Here is an 8336-nt window from a genome sequence, read left to right as displayed (position 1 = left end):
CGCTCAGGGAAAAGACTTGTGGTCACACTATGAGCACCGGTGCGTTCCAAATGGTCTTTGGACGCAAAAAATGCATGCATATTACGGGAAAGCTGGCATACCACACACTCATCTTACTGGAAAACTGATTTGTGCAAATATCAACGGCATAGAAATTTTATATGTATGTATGTATGTATTGTATTGTATTGTATTGTATTGTATGTATGTATGTATGTATGTATGTATGTATGTATGTATGTATGTATGTATGTACTTGATGCATGCACGGATGTATGGATCAATGAGCCTATTCATGTAGGTACGTATAGGTACGCACCTTCCTCGTTCGCTCAAGCTTTGTTTCATGTATGCCCACGTGCAAATATATGTATATCCATGTATCCTTGTACATGTTATGCATGCCATCACGTGTACACGTTCTTTAATTGATGTGCATGCATGTATGTATGTATGTATGTATGTATGTATGTATGTATGTATGGATGGATGGATGGATGTAGGTAGTTAGGTAAGTAGGTATATATGTAGATAGGAAAAGAGATACGTAGATTCGTGTGTACGTATGTAGGCATGAACTAATTTATGAACATGATCAAAATTAGCTCATTCCAAAAATATATCAAGTTATGCGGTTGATAAAGAAACTCAACGATTAAATGTTTTTATTTGTTTTTATTGCAAAAATTATGAACGAATTTGTACACACGGATTTTGCAGATAAGTCTTAAAAATGGGCCCATTTGTATCAATGATATATCCGCTTACAGTCTGTTTGCATAATTTAAGAAATGTGTATGGCATTAACTGCTATCAAAACTTTGAAAAGAAAATAATGTTCATATATAACGCTGCATAAAATAATGTTGTATAGAAAGGCATTGCGGAAGATTTCTCAGTCAATTAAATATATTCATCTCATTGATTTTTTTATGACATCATACGCGATACAATAAAGGATGTACCCCGAGACTAAAATTTAATAACAGTTGTATACAGTATAAGATAATATTACTTTCAGATGATTAAGAGAGATCAAGTTTCCTATCATATCATTCAGATCTATCACGATTACCAAATGAGATCAATTGAACAAGATTATGATATTGGCACTAATTATTGTCCAGTACAATGTATCCAACATGACCACCGCGTCTGTGGACAAAAACATCGTCATGGAACCGGTCACTGAAGCATCCTTAAATCAGCAGAATACAATTATGAATTGGCAATCCGTTTTCTATAAAGAAGTTGTAAGTCTGTTCAGACACATGATTTTTCGGCTTGACACAACTTTTCAATTCAAAAAAGCGGCATCAGCCAGTACAACCTCTACATCCGCAGTAAATACAGGCTCCTGTGTTATCCTCTGCTAGGTTGGCTTTAGGGTTACGACATGTGCAATGGGCCTCAATACAAGGAAGACAGCAGAGGTCTTCATGACCCTGCTTCTTCCATTTCGCGAAGGGAATTTTATCTGCTTTATTCTTCTCTAAAGCGTACTCGCACAACTCTCTACTAATGGTGTCGCTGGTACAGGGCAAGTCGCACATGTATCTGGATTTATGTTGATCAATATGAAAAACTGGCCAAAGCGCTTCCACTTTTCTTTCACCACCTTGAGACTCTTGTTCGGCCGCTTTCATCTTGTCGTCCTGCTCTAGGCCTGGCTTCATCAACTCATGTCTCTCTGCAGAACATTTCCTTATTGTCTTTAAATTAAGCATCGTTGTATGGTTTGCACTTAAACTTGGAGCGAATATTTGCACTCTAGAACAGTCACCCGTCTCAGAAATGTTTGCAACAGTGTTAATCAGTGTGCATCAGTAAGAAGGAGTATCACTGCATCTAAAAATATGTGTCTTTTATAGTGTCACCTTACCATTGTCGGTGTTTAGTTCTATTTTGTAAATAAAACCATTTATACATCAAACTGACCAATAATAAACCTGTTCAAGGATTAGTTGATACGCCATACTGCACATATGTTGTACTAATGACACCCTATTGTTAAGCATCCGGCATGAGTAGATGCCATACGAGAAAGTGAGGTGAGTATGTGCCTAAAAGGAAATTGTGAAGCTAGTGCCAACGAAACAAATATATATAACGTATACTAACTGTAAACCTGCATTATTGTTATTAAAGAACATTTAGTAGCAGAAATAGAAATCTACACCCGACAATAGATAGCACGTAAAAGAAAGATATTTCCGAGATGTCAATAAAGTATGTATGTATGCATATATGTTGTTGGTGTTGTTGTGTGTAACGCCATTTTTCAGCACACGATCGGCTATACATGGCAGTCAGTATTAACGGTGGAGGAAGAACCCGGGAAAACCCGGGAAAGAACCACCGACCCACGAAAAGCTACCGGCAAGCTTTTTCACATACTGTCATTGGCTGAATCCGAGACTCGAACCCATGCAGGCAGAGGTGAGCTGCCAGTGGTCCGTAACGAAGAGCGGTTTAGAGCACTCGGCCACTCGGGGCTCCTTTATGTAGGTATGTATGTATGTATGTATATATCTATGTATGTATGTATGGATGGATGGATGGATGTATGTATGTATGTATGTATGTATGTATGTATGATTGTATGTATGTGTTTGTGTGTGAAAATATGTATGTATGTATGTATGTATGTATGTATGTATGTATGTATGTATGTATGTATGGATGTATTAATATATTTATTTATGTATAAGACCACATGACATTTGAACACAGCAATTTTTCAAAGTCAATAGAAACAAGTAGATTTTCCGATTCAAATAACACATATTTCGAAGGAAATATCTGGATGCATTCACTGATACACGCGGCTAATGTATCCCTTGATCAAAGAATGATTAAAGGTTGTAAAAATGTTAAATATTAAAAGAAATGCAAGACCGCTCAATCCCAGCCAATGATTTAAGAACACAAGCGTGTTTTCCTGCATAAAAATAATGTGGCGAGACATTCGCTTACTCCCAAAATGAGCCCGTTCGGAACATGGGCATATGCCCGTTTCGGGAACTGTCCCGCCTTTGGCACACTTTATATCCCTCATTCAGCGCAATCATCAATAAAATGTACCAGACATGGCGCAGTAAAATAATTTGTCATGATATATTATCTAGAAACCACCGATATCACAGTTCATGCAGATAATATATAAATATTGCATGGAGAGGGAGACTGATGTGATGTCATGTGATTTGGATTTGTAACGTACCATTAACAATTTTACATTCATATAGCTACAATTCCAGCAATGTGGCAGTTTGCAGTGATGCCTAGCACTAGGGCATCATGCCGCAGACATACAGCATGATGTCCCACCCAGTCACATTATCCTGACACCAAGCCGACGAGTCTTAAAACTAACCTCTTGATGCAGAGCGCCAAGCGAGGCAGCTATTAGTATCATTTTTGAAAGTCTTTGGTTTGATTCGGTCGTGGATTCAACCCACGACCTCCCGCATCCGAGATGGAAAGTCTAACCACTAGGCCACCGGAGTGGTGAGGGAGATTGAAATATGGTTGCGGTTGCCCGACTGTTTTGCACAAGTTTTACACATCTAAATGATATTGTCATGTTAAGTGCATTGGACAGTAAGAACCCAAAGCCCAACCCCAACAGACGGATACATAAATAAAGTGTATTTTTTTTAAAAAAAAGCCTAAAACGGTCACCTGACGAAATTGTATACCTGCATTTGTAATATGCGTCTATGTGAATGTATGAAAAATTGGAAGATTTATATTCGACTTCCGTCTTGCACGTTTCATTATTCACGTGACGATATCCGCAAGGGCTATAAACGAGTCTACAACTTAATCTTCATCAGGTACTTCCCACGTTTCAGTTTTGAGTTGATTTTGTTCCCAGGCATGCAGGTCATTTGCATATGATGAACATTTATATTGCCGTAATCAAGGATGAATCAATAACATACATTTGGATTCGGAATAGCTTTCCATTTGGGGCTGCAGGTGGCCTAATATTCCAAGGCGACCGCCCTTACCGATCACAGATATCACACCTCTGTCCTCATAGGGTTGAAACTCGTGCTCGAGGCATGTATTTGTAAGATTAAACATAGGTGGCAGAGAAGAGTTTGGTAATACGGCCCCTGGCAAATTTATCTTTTAGCGCTATGATGTCTCGTTTTGAAATATTATTGCTTTGTAATAAAGATATGGGTATATTTGTGAATTAGGTGTTTCAGGCGTGTTTTGAGTATGAATTTGATGTGAGGTATGTATACCTTTCATTGTCGCTTCACAGTATGTAGCCAGTGAAATACCAATAATATGCAAGGTAGCAGAAGTAGCCCAATCAAAGCAGCAGACACGTGTGTTCAAGACAAATACGATATCTACAATCGTCGTTGATGAAAATTATTTTGAATTGCATCAGGAATTTAAGTAAACAATGCATTTCAAAACTTTTCGCTCAGGGAAAAGACTTGTGGTCACACTATGAGCACCGGTGCGTTCCAAATGGTCTTTGGACGCAAAAAATGCATGCATATTACGGGAAAGCTGGCATACCACACACTCATCTTACTGGAAAACTGATTTGTGCAAATATCAACGGCATAGAAATTTTATATGTATGTATGTATGTATTGTATTGTATTGTATTGTATTGTATGTATGTATGTATGTATGTATGTATGTATGTATGTATGTATGTATGTACTTGATGCATGCACGGATGTATGGATCAATGAGCCTATTCATGTAGGTACGTATAGGTACGCATCTTCCTCGTTCGCTCAAGCTTTGTTTCATGTATGCCCACGTGCAAATATATGTATATCCATGTATCCTTGTACATGTTATGCATGCCATCACGTGTACACGTTCTTTAATTGATGTGCATGCATGTATGTATGTATGTATGTATGTATGTATGGATGGATGGATGTAGGTAGTTAGGTAAGTAGGTATATATGTAGATAGGAAAAGAGATACGTAGATTCGTGTGTACGTATGTAGGCATGAACTAATTTATGAACATGATCAAAATTAGCTCATTCCAAAAATATATCAAGTTATGCGGTTGATAAAGAAACTCAACGATTAAATGTTTTTATTTGTTTTTATTGCAAAAATTATGAACGAATTTGTACACACGGATTTTGCAGATAAGTCTTAAAAATGGGCCCATTTGTATCAATGATATATCCGCTTACAGTCTGTTTGCATAATTTAAGAAATGTGTATGGCATTAACTGCTATCAAAACTTTGAAAAGAAAATAATGTTCATATATAACGCTGCATAAAATAATGTTGTATAGAAAGGCATTGCGGAAGATTTCTCAGTCAATTAAATATATTCATCTCATTGATTTTTTTATGACATCATACGCGATACAATAAAGGATGTACCCCGAGACTAAAATTTAATAACAGTTGTATACAGTATAAGATAATATTACTTTCAGATGATTAAGAGAGATCAAGTTTCCTATCATATCATTCAGATCTATCACGATTACCAAATGAGATCAATTGAACAAGATTATGATATTGGCACTAATTATTGTCCAGTACAATGTATCCAACATGACCACCGCGTCTGTGGACAAAAACATCGTCATGGAACCGGTCACTGAAGCATCCTTAAATCAGCAGAATACAATTATGAATTGGCAATCCGTTTTCTATAAAGAAGTTGTAAGTCTGTTCAGACACATGATTTTTCGGCTTGACACAACTTTTCAATTCAAAAAAGCGGCATCAGCCAGTACAACCTCTACATCCGCAGTAAATACAGGCTCCTGTGTTATCCTCTGCTAGGTTGGCTTTAGGGTTACGACATGTGCAATGGGCCTCAATACAAGGAAGACAGCAGAGGTCTTCATGACCCTGCTTCTTCCATTTCGCGAAGGGAATTTTATCTGCTTTATTCTTCTCTAAAGCGTACTCGCACAACTCTCTACTAATGGTGTCGCTGGTACAGGGCAAGTCGCACATGTATCTGGATTTATGTTGATCAATATGAAAAACTGGCCAAAGCGCTTCCACTTTTCTTTCACCACCTTGAGACTCTTGTTCGGCCGCTTTCATCTTGTCGTCCTGCTCTAGGCCTGGCTTTATCAACTCATGTCTCTCTGCAGAACATTTCCTTATTGTCTTTAAATTAAGCATCGTTGTATGGTTTGCACTTAAACTTGGAGCGAATATTTGCACTCTAGAACAGTCACCCGTCTCAGAAATGTTTGCAACAGTGTTAATCAGTGTGCATCAGTAAGAAGGAGTATCACTGCATCTAAAAATATGTGTCTTTTATAGTGTCACCTTACCATTGTCGGTGTTTAGTTCTATTTTGTAAATAAAACCATTTATACATCAAACTGACCAATAATAAACCTGTTCAAGGATTAGTTGATACGCCATACTGCACATATGTTGTACTAATGACACCCTATTGTTAAGCATCCGGCATGAGTAGATGCCATACGAGAAAGTGAGGTGAGTATGTGCCTAAAAGGAAATTGTGAAGCTAGTGCCAACGAAACAAATATATATAACGTATACTAACTGTAAACCTGCATTATTGTTATTAAAGAACATTTAGTAGCAGAAATAGAAATCTACACCCGACAATAGATAGCACGTAAAAGAAAGATATTTCCGAGATGTCAATAAAGTATGTATGTATGCATATATGTTGTTGGTGTTGTTGTGTGTAACGCCATTTTTCAGCACACGATCGGCTATACATGGCAGTCAGTATTAACGGTGGAGGAAGAACCCGGGAAAACCCGGGAAAGAACCACCGACCCACGAAAAGCTACCGGCAAGCTTTTTCACATACTGTCATTGGCTGAATCCGAGACTCGAACCCATGCAGGCAGAGGTGAGCTGCCAGTGGTCCGTAACGAAGAGCGGTTTAGAGCACTCGGCCACTCGGGGCTCCTTTATGTAGGTATGTATGTATGTATGTATATATCTATGTATGTATGTATGGATGGATGGATGGATGTATGTATGTATGTATGTATGTATGTATGTATGATTGTATGTATGTGTTTGTGTGTGAAAATATGTATGTATGTATGTATGTATGTATGTATGTATGTATGTATGTATGTATGTATGGATGTATTAATATATTTATTTATGTATAAGACCACATGACATTTGAACACAGCAATTTTTCAAAGTCAATAGAAACAAGTAGATTTTCCGATTCAAATAACACATATTTCGAAGGAAATATCTGGATGCATTCACTGATACACGCGGCTAATGTATCCCTTGATCAAAGAATGATTAAAGGTTGTAAAAATGTTAAATATTAAAAGAAATGCAAGACCGCTCAATCCCAGCCAATGATTTAAGAACACAAGCGTGTTTTCCTGCATAAAAATAATGTGGCGAGACATTCGCTTACTCCCAAAATGAGCCCGTTCGGAACATGGGCATATGCCCGTTTCGGGAACTGTCCCGCCTTTGGCACACTTTATATCCCTCATTCAGCGCAATCATCAATAAAATGTACCAGACATGGCGCAGTAAAATAATTTGTCATGATATATTATCTAGAAACCACCGATATCACAGTTCATGCAGATAATATATAAATATTGCATGGAGAGGGAGACTGATGTGATGTCATGTGATTTGGATTTGTAACGTACCATTAACAATTTTACAGTCATATAGCTACAATTCCAGCAATGTGGCAGTTTGCAGTGATGCCTAGCACTAGGGCATCATGCCGCAGACATACAGCATGATGTCCCACCCAGTCACATTATCCTGACACCAAGCCGACGAGTCTTAAAACTAACCTCTTGATGCAGAGCGCCAAGCGAGGCAGCTATTAGTATCATTTTTGAAAGTCTTTGGTTTGATTCGGTCGTGGATTCAACCCACGACCTCCCGCATCCGAGATGGAAAGTCTAACCACTAGGCCACCGGAGTGGTGAGGGAGATTGAAATATGGTTGCGGTTGCCCGACTGTTTTGCACAAGTTTTACACATCTAAATGATATTGTCATGTTAAGTGCATTGGACAGTAAGAACCCAAAGCCCAACCCCAACAGACGGATACATAAATAAAGTGTATTTTTTTTAAAAAAAAGCCTAAAACGGTCACCTGACGAAATTGTATACCTGCATTTGTAATATGCGTCTATGTGAATGTATGAAAAATTGGAAGATTTATATTCGACTTCCGTCTTGCACGTTTCATTATTCACGTGACGATATCCGCAAGGGCTATAAACGAGTCTACAACTTAATCTTCATCAGGTACTTCCCACGTTTCAGTCTTGAGTTGATTTTGTTCCCAGGCATGCAGGTCATTTGCATATGATGAACATTT

General features: G+C 38.0%; 2 pseudogenes; both read right to left on the bottom strand.

Moving 5' to 3' along the window:
• Nucleotides 1-1316: 1316 nt before the first annotated feature.
• LOC149783219 (protein BUD31 homolog pseudogene) lies at nucleotides 1317-1727 on the bottom strand (annotated as a pseudogene).
• A 4013-nt stretch (nucleotides 1728-5740) lies between these two features.
• On the bottom strand, nucleotides 5741-6151 carry LOC149783218 (protein BUD31 homolog pseudogene; annotated as a pseudogene).
• Between the last annotated feature and the right edge of the window lie 2185 nt (nucleotides 6152-8336).

The sequence above is a fragment of the Sinohyriopsis cumingii genome, chromosome 14 (genome assembly GCF_028554795.1).
Source record: "Sinohyriopsis cumingii isolate HCF-2022 chromosome 14, ASM2855479v2, whole genome shotgun sequence".
Lineage (NCBI taxonomy): Eukaryota > Metazoa > Mollusca > Bivalvia > Unionida > Unionidae > Sinohyriopsis > Sinohyriopsis cumingii.
This window is presented reverse-complemented; position numbering and strand designations above follow the sequence as displayed.